The 13,422-nt window shown below is 47.7% G+C and overlaps 1 protein-coding gene across 8 annotated transcripts in view; it reads right to left on the bottom strand.

The window, feature by feature from the left end:
• LOC140492615 (acetylcholinesterase-like) overlaps window positions 1–13,422 on the bottom strand; it is a 69,937-nt gene that overhangs the window by 47,046 nt on the left and 9,469 nt on the right. For 2 of the 8 annotated variants that reach the window (XM_072591629.1, XM_072591630.1), the window contains exon 1: window positions 4,447–4,548. The exons of the other annotated variants lie outside the window; for them this stretch is intronic. The gene's annotated coding sequence lies outside the window, so the exon portion shown is untranslated. Of the gene's footprint in view, window positions 1–4,446; window positions 4,549–13,422 lie in introns of those variants that run through there. 8 annotated transcript variants of the gene reach the window in all.

Here is a 13,422-nt window from a genome sequence, read left to right as displayed (position 1 = left end):
GTAGTGAAGGAGGGGGATTGGATTAAAGTTCAGAATTGGAGGAGAAATCTCCAGTACAGGGCTGGGGTATGATAGACCACACAGCTACTTTGTCTGTGTAAGCTTCCACAAGTTTATGAATGAACTCAACAGTGGACAAAATTTGTTTTAAATAAGGGAGACGTGGAAAATGAAACCCAAAACAGAAAAATCTGTACACACTCAGCAGGTTGGTCTGTCCTGTGAAGAGAAAAACAACCAAGTTAGTGTTCGGGACAATGTCTCTCGCTTTCCCAGAAACCTGACACTTAAGTGCTGAATACAAACCAATTTACAGCAAACTTAGTACTTTCAAAGTTGCTGTTGCAATGGGACAGTGCACTTCAACATGTCATGCCCCATCAAACAACAAGACAAATCGCAATTAAAAAATTTAGATATGTTTATTAAGGAGTAAGTATTAATCAGGACAAAGGAGAGAAAACCCCTGTTCCTCTTGAGTAATGCCATTTTGTGTCCCTCTTGAGATTGCAGATTAGTTTTACAGCTAATTTTTAAGATAACACCTCTGACTGTGCGGCATTTCTTTTGATTTGGGTAAGTATGTGAATGGGAAAGGTTTGGAGGGATATGGGCAAAAGTGAGGACAGAGTTTAGATCACAGTGGTGCTGGAAAAGCACAGCAGGTCAGGCAGCATCCGAGGGGCAGGAAAATTGATATTTCGGGCAAAAGCCCTTCATCAGAAATATGGGCCAAGCGCAGGAAGGTGGGACTAGTTTAGTTTGGGAACATGGTCAGTGTGGACTGGTTGGACCGAAGGGCCTGTGTCCATGCTGTATCACTCTATGATTCTATAAGTTTCTGGAATGAAGTTTGAATGCACAAACCACTGACTCAGAGCATGGGAATGCAACCCACTGAGCAAAGATCCACACACTTTGTGCCTGTGTGGAATGGATGAGGCGTGGCTGTGATTCCACCCAAGTATGATAGCCTGCTGACAGACATCCAGCCCAATTCATTCTTCCAAGAGAGCTTTGGGAAGAAAACTGTCAGAACTGTGCAGTGTCCATTTGTAAATGGATCCTGGGCTTTTGGACTGAAGCAGCTGAGGATGACTGTTTTCATTTGAAATCTGCACAGGGTCTGTTTCTGGTGATGGTCACTGATTAATGCTCTTGAGAAGAAACGCAAAGGGATCATCCTTCACCACCCCAGAGGGATTTAGGTTAATGGGATTAATATATTATCTGAGATTATCTAAATAAATGCAGGCCACTGATCAAAGAGGGGCACTTCCTACATCTGTGCCACATAGTAACATGCAACCATCATCAATAATGAAGGTCAATGTCTGACCATATCCATCAGTTTTCAAATGTGGTGATAGGTGACTTTCAGTTGAGACATTAAATCAAGGCATTCTTTAAAGACTTTTCCCCAGCCAATTGCAGGGGGAATTCCTCCAATGCCCTGGACCAATTTTATCACTCGACTAGTATTACAACACAAAAAATATAGGCGGCTGTGGACCATTTCTCTCATCCGCTGTTCGTGTGACCTTGCTGTGTGCTAAATAATTGCCATGTTTGTCTACATAATTGTTATTGTTAGACCTGAAAACATTCTGGAATGTCCCTTAGGCGTGGAAGGCTTTGTGCCTTGTGGTTCTGACAAGTTCAAAATAACTTTTAAATTCAAAATGCTGCAGCTGCATTAAATGTACTTCTCAGAACATACTATTGTTTGGTGCCTTGATTGAAGTGACTGATTAGGTACTCTGGGTCCATACACACGGACATACTGTTTAGAAATAAACTATACAAGTACTAAATCTTCCTTTTAGTCAGATGATCTGCCCAGAGGGATGAGGTTTGGGGACACAGCAGAATCCCATTTGAGGGGTGTCATCGTTTATTGAAACGGGGAGATTTTCTGTTTCCTGTTTGAAAACAGAACAGGTGAAATTGGCTTTCACATGCAGTTTGGTTTGCTGTTTCTCAGCTTGTGCAACCACTGTCCAAGTCAAACTTACAGACAGAAAAGGACAGCACCCACCCCACCTCAGAAACTCACAAGGCAGGAGGGAGATCAAAGTGATTATTGTGTTTGCAGGCAAACACAAGGACTTGTGAAAGGGGAATGGAGACAACATCTGGGACTCATTCCGAAACAACTTGCACAATTACATTCCAAACATAATTCATCAGAGGTGGCAAACTGATTGATAACACTGTCGTTCATTAGTACGATAGAATGCCCTGCTACTTTACTCAGTTTGCCTCTGTTGACTCTTTCTTCCTTATGTTGCATTCTCAATATTCTTTCTTTACCCATTTAAGTGAAAGGACATTGGAGTAAATGCAAGTTTTTTTAAAAAAAAATGGTTTTATAACTGCCTGTCCAGCTAGTGAGTTATTTTGCCTTGGAGGATTGAACTTCGGATGGCACGGTGGCTCAGTGGTTAGCACTGCTGCCTCACAGGACAAGGGACCCAGGTTCAATCCCAGCCTCAGAAGACTGTCCGCGTGGAGTTTGCACATTCTCCCCGTGTCTGTGTGGGTTTCCTCTGGGCGCTCTGGTTTACTTCCACAATCCAAACATGTGCAGGTCAGGTTAATCGGCCATGCTAAATTGCCCGTAGTGTTAGGTACATTAGTCAGAGAGAAATGGGTCTGGGTGGGTTACTCTTCAGAGGATTGGTGTGGACTTGTTGGGCCGAAGGGCCTGTTACCACACTGTAGGGAATCTAATCTACTTAAGTTGACCCACCTTTGCACCTCATGTCAGACTCTCAGAAAGTTTCAGAATTTTGGAATTTCCCTACAAAATCTTAAAATCTACAAGTATCTGGAGTCAAGCCTGTTGGAGAAGGGGGTAATTATAATCAAAAGGTAGGAGAGTGAAGTTGAGACACGGACCGGTCACCATCTAATTGAATGGCAGAACAGGCTCCTGGGACTGAATGGCCTCCATCTTTGTCTCAAAGCCGAAGGTCGGAAATTGGCTGGCTGCCAGTAGGGGACATTTGTGAGCAGATAAAAGCAGGTATATACGCAGGATCACACAGCAATAAGCTGAGGAAGAGCAAGGGTGAATTCCTTGATGTCACTGCTGACAGTTATCCAAGAAACAGATTAGCTGCTTGTTGTTATTTCTTTAGTGAGAACTTGCTGTACAGACATGAGCTGCTGTATTTTCTACACTGCACTTCAGAAACAGCTTTAAAGTGTTATGGAGGTTACTCTTCTTATTTTGCCCCTGAACTTTCATTAAAAATGCCACTGAATAGGACCTGTAAGATGTAGGACAGACAAGGGCCATTCAGCCCATCAAGCTGGCTCAGCCAGTCAATGAGATCATGGTTTACCTGATAATTCTTAAAAGACAAGAGCATTGGTGTATCCTTCCTACCTCACTTACCGTTGGTAAATTTACCTAAAGTTACAAAGAAGAGCTTGAAATCAGTGTTGCCTGCGAGGGTTAATCCCTTTTTTCCTCATTCTTCTGCATTTCGACAGAGGCATTCACCCTTTCAAAATAAACATTGGCCTTGCTGGAAATGTTCACATCCCATGAAAGAATCATTAATAAAGGGCTCAATCTTAAGTTGCAATTCACCACTGCAGGACGGCAAACTAATGGTCTACACACTCTTTCACCATAATTAGCAGCAACTGGTTCTGGGAATAAGACTGACTGTGGGATAAGATAAAGAAAATCTTCAACAGCTGCCAGCAGCCCCCTCCCCCTCCTCACCCACTCACTTTCTTAAAAACATACAGTATGGAGCAAGATATTCAGTCCGTCGGATATGTATCTGCCCCCTTGGAATGAGCTATCCAATTAGTTTCACCACACCCCATAGACCTGTCCCTTATTCACTCAATTCCCTTTTGAAAGTGCCTTTTAAATTTGCTTCCAGTGCACTTCAGATCACAACTACGCCCTGCCTGAAAGAAAGTTTCTTTGCGCCTCTGTTTCTCTCCTCAGTAATCTTAAATGGGTCCCTGTAGTTATTGGGCAAAAGTGAGGGCTGGAGATGCTGGAGATTAGAGTAAAGTGTGTGGTTCTGGAAAAACAGAGCAGGTCAGGCAGCATCAGAGGAGCAGGAGAATTGACGTTTTAGACATACATCGGTCAGGATGTATGTCCTGATGAAGGGCTTTTGCTCAAAACGTCAATTCTCCTGCTCCTTGGATGCTGCCTGACCTGCTGTGCTTTTCCAGCACCACACCCTGTAGTTACTGACACTTGTTGCCAGTGAAATAGTTTCAGCCTACCCGGTCTTAAATTTTTTGCTTCCTGCAAACCTGATTTCATCTCCTCCAACCTTCTCTCTCCTAAGGAGAACAGTTCCAGCCTTCCCTTTTTCTGTTCCTATCAAAATGCTTCACTGTTCCTGACATGGCCTGATAATCAATACCTAGAGACAGAACAGAAATGAATAAGAAGAGGGCACCTACCAAGCACTTGATCCCAACAGTCTGAAACGTTTCAAGCTCCCTTGACCAGCTGAAGCTATTTAAAGGCTGCAGCTGTCCCACAGGAACACATTGAGGTTTAAGCATGAATGCAAATTGAAGGGGAGATTTAGTGTCTGATAATAAAGGGGTATGAGGGTCCTTTGGCCAGTGAGAGGCTGCACTGTTTTAAAGTGACAGGGCCTCTGTTGTTCAAATGGACAGGCCAGCTTTCAAAAAGCCGTCAAGAAAAATGTAACTTCCCAATGTCTCGGCTGACCTCCTGACATCAGCTTGTCACTGACATTTCACTGTATCGTGTTAATTAGGTATCTACTGAATGTATTAAAATATTAAAATACAGCTGGATACTATTGGACAATCTACCACTTGTAATATGACTTTTTAAAAGTTGAACAATGACTTGCATTTATATAGCACTGTACGTGCCTTCAGGATGTCCCAAAGCAGAGCCTTTTGAAATTTCTAGGTTCCAGAAACAGCACCGTCAGTTATTTTTGGTGAAAGATAAATATTGGCCTGGACATCAGGTAGACCTTCCATGCTCTTCTCTGAAATAGTACTGTGGAATCTTTTGTACTGCAAAAGCAGATGGAGCCTTCGTTTGAAGTTACTGAGAGACAGCACATCAATGCAGTTCCACCTCAATCCTACACTGGGAAGGTCAGCCTGGATTATATACCTTCTGCCTCAGAGCTGGGAGTGATGTCACAAAGCCAAGACTAAATACAGAGGATTGAGACTGAGTGGCTCAGTGGTTAGCACTGCTGCCTCAAAGCGCCGGGGGAACAGGGTTTGATTCTAACCTCAGGTGACTATTGGTGTACAGTTCACGTGTTTTCCCATATCTGCGTGGGTTTGCTCCAGAGGTTTGGTGGATTGGCCATGCTAAATTGTCCATAGTGGCCAGGGATGTGTTGGCTATGGGTTAGCCATGGGAAATGCTAGGCCAAACTGGGTAAGGATAGCAGATTTCCTTCCCTTAAGGGGACTGTGGGCCAGGTAGGTTTTCACAATAACCAATGGTACTTTTGTGTTCACTGTTAATGAAACTAGCTGTTAATTCTGGATTTTCTTGTTAATTCAGTTTAAATTCCACCAGTTTTAACCAGAAATTCAACTGGACTCACCATATAAATATAGTGGCAGCAGGGCAGCGGTAGACGTCCGGTACATGGCCACCGCCATCCGACGCCTTAAAACGGCGGTGCTCGGACCCGATGTAGTGCACCAGTTGGAGGACGCTCAGGTGTGCGGTGGGATCCCGTCCGCGCTCACCCCAGCCCGGACGGAATTTCACATTGGCCCCAAGGTCCCGTACTTCCCGCGGGAGCCTGTGCCCCACAACCTGAGCCGCCTCCGGAATTTTTATTTTGTTTCTTTCAGGGACATGAAAAGGAAGGCCCTGTATAGACTGCTGCTGCACACCGTCCACCTCTTCTCCCTCATCCACCGCCCGGACATGCCTTGGCGTGCCCATTTGCCACCGGGCGGTGGGGATCCCCAGTGGAGGGCTCTCTACGCGGGAGTCCTCCCCCTTTCTCTCGGGGATCTGGGATGGAGGGTGCTGCACGCAGCAGTCCCCTGCAACCGCAGGTTGCGGTGGTTCACGGACTCCCAGTCCAACTGCTTGTTCTGTGGCGCTGTGGAGTCCGTGGACCATGTATATATTGGGTGTGGGCGTTTGCACTCCCTTTTTGATTTTCTTAAAAACCTTCTCCTCTGTTTCTGGCTGCACTTCAGTCCCACGCTCCTGATCTTCGGGCACCCGGTACGGAGGAGGGAGGGCAGGTCCGAAGACCTCCTCGTGGGTCTGCTCCTGGGCCTGGCCAAACTGGCCATCAACAGGTCCAGGCAGCGGGCCGAGGAGGGGGTCGTTAGGGCCGACTGCCTGCCCCTCTTCCGCGGTTATGTTAGAGCCCGAGTGTCCTTGGAGAAGGAGCACGCGGTGTCCACCAACACCCTGGAGTTGTTCAGGGAGAGGTGGGCGCCGCAGGGAGTGGAGTGCATTATTTCTCCCTCCAACTCTATTTTGATTTAGTCCCTACCCTCCCCTTCACTGTTTTGATCACAGCATTGCCCTTTGGTTTGAAGGGCAGTGCTTGTCACTGGCCACTCGGGTGTTTTCCTATTTTCCTGGTGGTGGCAATTGAATAAAGATTTGTGCAAAAAAAAAATGTAGTGGCTACTAGAACAGGTCAGAGGCCATAGAACATAGAACAATACAGCGCAGTACAGGCCCTTTGGCCCTCAATGTTGCGCCGATCCAAGCCCACCTAACCTACACTAGCCCACTATCCTCCATATGCCTATCCAATGCCTGTTTAAATGACCATAAAGAGGGAGAGTCCACCACTGCTACTGGCAGGGCATTCCATGAACTCACAACTCGCTGAGTAAAGAATCTACCCCTAATATCTGTTCTATACCTACCACCCCTTAATTTAAAGCTATGCCCCCTCGTAATAGCGGACTCCATACGTGGAAAAAGGTTCTCATGGTCAACCCTATCAAAACCCCTAATCATCTTGTACACCTCTATCAAGTCACCCCTAACCCTTCTTTTCTCCAATGAAAACAGCCCCAAGTGCCTCAGCCTTTCCTCATAGGATCTTCCTACCATACCAGGCAACATCCTGGTAAACCTCCTCTGCACCCGTTCCAGTGCCTCCACATCCTTCCTATAGTATGGCGACCAAAACTGCACACAATACTCCAGATGCGGCCACACCAGAGTCTTATACAACTGCAACATGACCTCAGGACTCTGGAACTCAATTCCTCTACCAATAAAGCCCAGTACGCCATATGCCTTCTTCACCGCACTATTTACCTGGGTGGCAACTTTCAGAGATCTGTGTACATGGACACCAAGATCCCTCTGCTCATCCACACTACCATGTATCTGACCATTAGCCCAGTACGCCATCTTTTTGTTACTCATACCAAAGTGAATCACCTCACACTTACCCACATTGAACTCCATTTGCCACTTTTCTGCCCAGCTCTGCAGCTTATCCATATCCCGCTGTAACCTGACACATCCTTCCTCACTGTCAACAACTCCACCGACTTTCGTATCATCCGCAAAGTTGCTCACCCAACCTTCTAGCCCCTCCTCTAGGTCATTTATAAAAATGACAAACAGCAATGGTCCCAAAACAGATCCTTGCGGAACACCGCTTGTAACTGCACTCCAAGATGAACCTTTACCATCAACTACTACCCTCTGTCTTCTTCCAGCCAGCTAATTCCTAATCCAAACCTCCAACTCACCCTCAATGCCATACCTCTGTATTTTTTGCAGTAGCCTACCATGGGAAACCTTATCAAACGCCTTACTAAAATCAATATACACCACATCTACCACTTTACCCTCGTCCACCTCCTTAGTCACCTTCTCAAAGAATTCAATAAGGTTTGTGAGGCACGACCTGCCCTTCACAAAACCATGCTGACTATCCTTGATCACATTATTCCTATCCAGATGTTCATAAATCCTATCCCTTACAATTCTCTCTAAAACTTTGCCCACAACAGAAGTGAGACTCACCGGCCTACAGTTACTAGGGTTATCCCTACTCCCCTTCTAGAACAAGGGAACCACATTTGCTATCCTCCAGTCTTCTGGCACTATTCCTGTAGACAACGAGGACATAAAAATCAAGGCCAATGGCTCTGCAATCTCCTCCCCTGCTTCCCAGAGAATCCTAGGATAAATGCCATCAGGCCCAGGGGACTTATCTATTTTCACCCTTTCCAGAATTTCCAACACCTCTTCCCTACATACCTCAAAGCCGTCCATTCTAATTAATTGTGACTCAGTATTCACATCGGCAACAATGTCCTGTTCCTGAGTGAATACTGACGAAAAGTATTCATTCAGTGTCTCCTCAATCTCTTCAGCCTCCACACGCAACTTCCCACTACTATTCTTGACTGGACCTATTCCTACCCTAGTCATTCTTTTATTCCTGACATACCCATAGAAAGCCTTTGGGTTTTCCATAATCCTACCAACTAAGGGCTTTTCATGTCCCCTCCTTGCTGCTCTTAGCTCTCTCTTCAGATCCTTCCTGGCTACCTTATAACTCTCAATCGCCCCAATTGAACCTTCACGCCTCATCTTTACATAGGCCGCCCTCTTCCCTTTAACAAGGGATTCCAATTCCTTATTAAACCATGGCTCCCTCACATGACCCTTTCCTCCCTGCCTGACAGGTACATATTTATCAAGGACACTCAATAGTTGCTCCTTGAACAAGCTCCACATATCAATTGCGCCCTTGCCTTGAAGCCTACTTTTCCAAGCCAAGCATCCTAAGTCGTGCCTCACCGCATCATAATTTTCCTGCCCCCAGCTATAACTCTTGCCATGCAGTGCACACTTATCCCTCTCCATCACTAGAGTAAAAGTCACCGAATTGTGGTCACTGTCCCCAAAGTGCTCACCTACCTCCAATTCTAACACCTGGCCTGGTTCGTTACCCAGAACCAAATCCAGTATGGCCTCACCTCTTGTTGGCCTGTCTACATATTGTGTCAGGAAACCCTCCTGTACACATTGGACAAACACCAACCCATCTAACGAACTCGAGCTAGAGCTTTCCCAGTCTATATCAGGAAAGTTAAAGTCCCCCATAACAACCACCCTATTACTTTCATTCTTCTCCTGAATCATCCTCGCAATCCTTTCTTCTACGTCTCTAGGACAATTAGGAGGCCTGTAGAAAACTCCTAACTCCTAACCTTTCCTATTCCTAACCTCAGCCCAAACTACCTCAGATGGCGAGTCTTCATCCATCGTCCTTTCCACCGCTGTAATACTATCTTTGACAAGCAATGCCACACCTCCCTCTCTTTTACCCCCACCTCTAAACCTACTAAAACATTTAAACCCTGGAACCTGCACAGCCAATCCTGTCCCTGTTCTACCCATGTCTCCATAATAGCCACAACATCGAAATCCCAGGCACCAACCCACGCTGCAAGTTCACCTACCTTATTTTGTATACTTCTTGCATTGAAGTATACACACTTCAAGCCACTTTCCTGTTTACAGGCACCCTCCTTTGAGATTGATGCCATGTACCTAACCTCCCTACACTCCAGGTCCTGCACCCTAAAGCTACAGTCTAGGTTCCCATGCCCCTGCAAAATTAGTTTAAACCCCTCCCAAGAGCACTAGCAAACCTCCCCCCAAAGGATGCTGGTGCCCCTCAGGTTCAGGTGGAGACCATCCTGTTTATAGAGGTCCTACCTTCTCCAGAAAGAACCCCAGTTATCCAGAAACCGGAATCCCTCCCTCCTACACCATCCCTGTAAACACGGATGTAACTGTTCTCTCTCCCTATTCCTCGACTCTCTATCACATGGCACGGGTAACAGACCAGAGACAACAACTCTGTTTGTTCTAACTCTGAGCTTCCAATCTAGCTCCCTGAAAGCCTGCCTAACATCCTCAGCCCTCCTCCTACCTATGTCGTTGGTGCCAATGTGGACCACGACTTCGGGCTGCTCCCCCTCCCCCTTAAGGACCCGGAAAACACGATCAGAGACGTCACGTACCTTTGCACCTGGGAGGCAACATACCAAACGTGAGTCTCTCTCGTCCCCACAAAACTGCCTATCTGTGCCCCGAACTATCGAGTTCCCAATAACTATTGCTCTGCTCTTCTCCACCCTTCCCTTCTGAGGAACGGGGACAGGCTCCGTGCCAGAGGCCTGAACCCCATTGCTTACTCCGGTAAGTCGTCCCCCCCACAAGTATCCAAAACGGTATACTTGTTCTAGAGGGGAACGGCCGCAGGGGGTCCATGCACTGGCTGCTTCCTCCCAGTCCCCCTCACTGTCACCCATCTGTCTGCAATCTTTGGAGTTACTACTTCCCTAAAGCTCCGATCTATAACCCCCTCTGCCTCCCGAATGATCCTAAGTTCATCCAACTCCAGCTCCAGTTCCCTAACACGGTCTAGGAGGAGCTGGAGATGGGTGCACTTCCTGCAAGTGTAATCAGCAGGGACGACCATGGCATCCCTCACCTCAAACATTTTGCAAGAGGAACATTGCACTGTCTTCACTGCCATCCCTCTAAATGTAACCTTTTAAAAAAAAAACTAGGTCTAAAGAACAGAACAAGCAAAATGCAGCACTTACCTACTTACCACAACGGGTCTTATTACTAGGTTAGAGGAGGAGGGCGGGTGGGAGGCACTGCCTCTGTAGTGCCTCGGGTTCCTCTCCTGCACGCTTTTATAGGGAAAACCTATAAAAGGAATACCTCAGCATGTAACTCAACTCCTGACTCCCAAATCCTGTCCACCATCAACAAGGCACAAGTCAGGAGTGTGATGCAATACTACCCCCTTGCCTGGATGAGTGCAGTCCCAACAACACTCAAGAAGCTTGACATCATCCTACCCATTTGATTTGCATTACATCCAGAAGTATTCACTCCCTCCACCACCGATACTCAGTAGTATCAGTGTGTACCATCTACAAGATGCACTGCAGCAATTCACCAAAGATCCTCAGACAGCACCTTCCAACCCACAACCACTTTCATCTAGAAGGACAAGGGCTGCAGATACATAGGAACACCACAATCGGCAAGTTTCCCTCCAGGTCACTCACCATCCTGACTTGGAAATATACTCCTGTTCCTTCACTGTCATTGGGTCAAAATCCTGGAATTCCTACCCCTAAGGGCATTGTGAGTCAACCCACAACAAGTGGACTGCAGCGATTCAAGATGGCAGCTCACCCCCACCTTCTCAAGGGGCTGGGCCCAGCCAGTGACACCCACATTCCACATGTACATAGCAATAGAAAAAGCTGCTACAATTCCACCACAGGAACTCATGTTCTCAGGGGACTTGCCGGGGCCTCTACATTACTAGGTGACTGACCTTACTATTACACCAACTCCTGCCCATCCTAGTGTTCTTCTATCTGATGCTCCAACATCAATCTGTCTACTTCTGTCCACAAAGAGTTACATGTGTTTCATTCTCTCTATTTTTTTCCCTCTCCACTTTGCTGTTGTCTCTTGTCTATTGGTTAATTTCATTGCCTTGATTTCTAACCAGCTGTCAGTCTGCCAATGTATGACCTATTGCAATTCTCAACATAATTCAACCTGCTCAGGAAAAGATAATTCAACTCCTAAATTCCACATACAAAAATACAAACAAAGCATTTATCATGAATACTGACCTCTCCCATCTGTAAGTCAGCTCTTGATTTCTAATTGTGTCATTCAGTCCACCTGAACGGTCACATTGGATCCTATAACTCACTGGCTGTTTAAATACAAAGGGAGAGGCTGTGATGATGTAGTACCAGGAGTTCAGCTGACTGCCACAAACCATTACCAATGTCCTTATCCTGTAATACTGAGTATGCATGCAATTTCACTACACCACAAAGATCCATAAATGTTTATTCTCATCCAAGAGACTGTTCAATGTCAGTGTCTCAAGGTTCTTGCCTTTGAATCAGAGAATTGTCGCTAATTGTAGCCATTTCAGGGCTATGATTGCATTAGTGCTGCTGTGACAGACTGACAGTATCCTCATTGTCAGAGGATCAGTCCCGAGGGAGTCCTCATTGTCAGAGGATCAGTTCTGAGGGTGTCCTCATTGTCGGAGGATCAGTCCCGAGGGTGTCCTCACTGGTGGAGGATCAGTCCTGAGGGAGCCCTCACTGGTGGAGGATCAGTCCCGAGGGTGCCCTCACTGGTGGAGGATCAGTCCCGAGGGTGTCCTCACTTGTGGAGGATCAGTCCTGAGGGACCCCTCACTGGTGGAGGATCAGTCCCGAGGGTGCCCTCACTGTTGGACAATATGTCCCAAGGGTGTCCTTACTGTCGGAGGATCAGTCCCGAGGGTGCCCTCACTGCTGGAGGATCAGTCCCGAGGGTGTCCTCACTGGTGGAGGATCAGTCCCGAGGGAGCCCTCACTGGTGGAGGATCAGTCCCGAGGGAGCTCTCACTGGTGGAGGATCAGTCCCGAGGGAGCCCTCACTGGTGGAGGATCAGTCCCGAGGGAGCCCTCACTGGTGGAGGATCAATCCCGAGGGTGTCCTCACTGACAGAGGATCAGTCTCGAGGGTGTACTCACTGATGGAGGATCGGTCCTGAGGGTATCCTCACTGGTGAAAAATCAGTCCCGAGGGTGTCCTCACTGACAGAGGATCAGTCTCGAGGGTGTACTCACTGGTGGAGGATCAGTCCCGAGGGTGACCTCACTGGTGGAGGGTCAGTCCCGAGAGTGCCCCCACTGGTGGAGGGTCAGTCCAGAGGGTGCCCTCACTGGTGGAGGGTCAGTCCAGAGGGTGCCCTCACTGGTGGAGGGTCAGTCCAGAGGGTGCCCTCACTGGTGGAGGGTCAGTCCCGAGGATGCCCTCACTACTGGAGGATCAGTCCCAAGGGTGTCCTCACTGGTGGAGGATCAGTCCCGAGGGTGCCCTCACTGGTGGAGGATCAGTCCCGAGGATGCCCTCACTGACAGAGGATCAGTCCCAAGGGTGCCCTCACTGACAGAGGATCAGTCCCAAGGGTGCCCTCACTGGTGGAGGATCAGTCCCGAGGGTGTCCTCACTGGTGGAGGATCAGTCCCGAGGGTGCCCTCACTGGTGGAGGATCAGTCCCGAGGGTGCCCTCACTGGTGGAGGATCAGTACTGTGGGTGTCCTCACTGGTGGAGGATCAGTCCCGAGGGTGTCCTCACTGACAGAGGATCAGTCCCGAGGGTGCCCTCCCTGGTGGAGGATCAGTACTGTGGGTGTCCTCACTGACAGAGGAATAGTACTGTGGGTGTCCTGACAGAGGATCAGTCTCGAGGGTGACCTCACTGACAGAGGATCAGTCCCGAGGATGCCCTCACTCGTGGAGGGTCAGTCCAGAGGATGTACTCACTGGTGGAGGATCAGTCCCGAGGGTGCCCTCACTGGTGGAGG

This window comes from Chiloscyllium punctatum, chromosome 21, assembly GCF_047496795.1.
Source record: "Chiloscyllium punctatum isolate Juve2018m chromosome 21, sChiPun1.3, whole genome shotgun sequence".
Classification (NCBI taxonomy): domain Eukaryota; kingdom Metazoa; phylum Chordata; class Chondrichthyes; order Orectolobiformes; family Hemiscylliidae; genus Chiloscyllium; species Chiloscyllium punctatum.
Note: the sequence above shows the minus strand (reverse complement) of the source record. Positions and strands in the feature narration are given on the sequence as shown.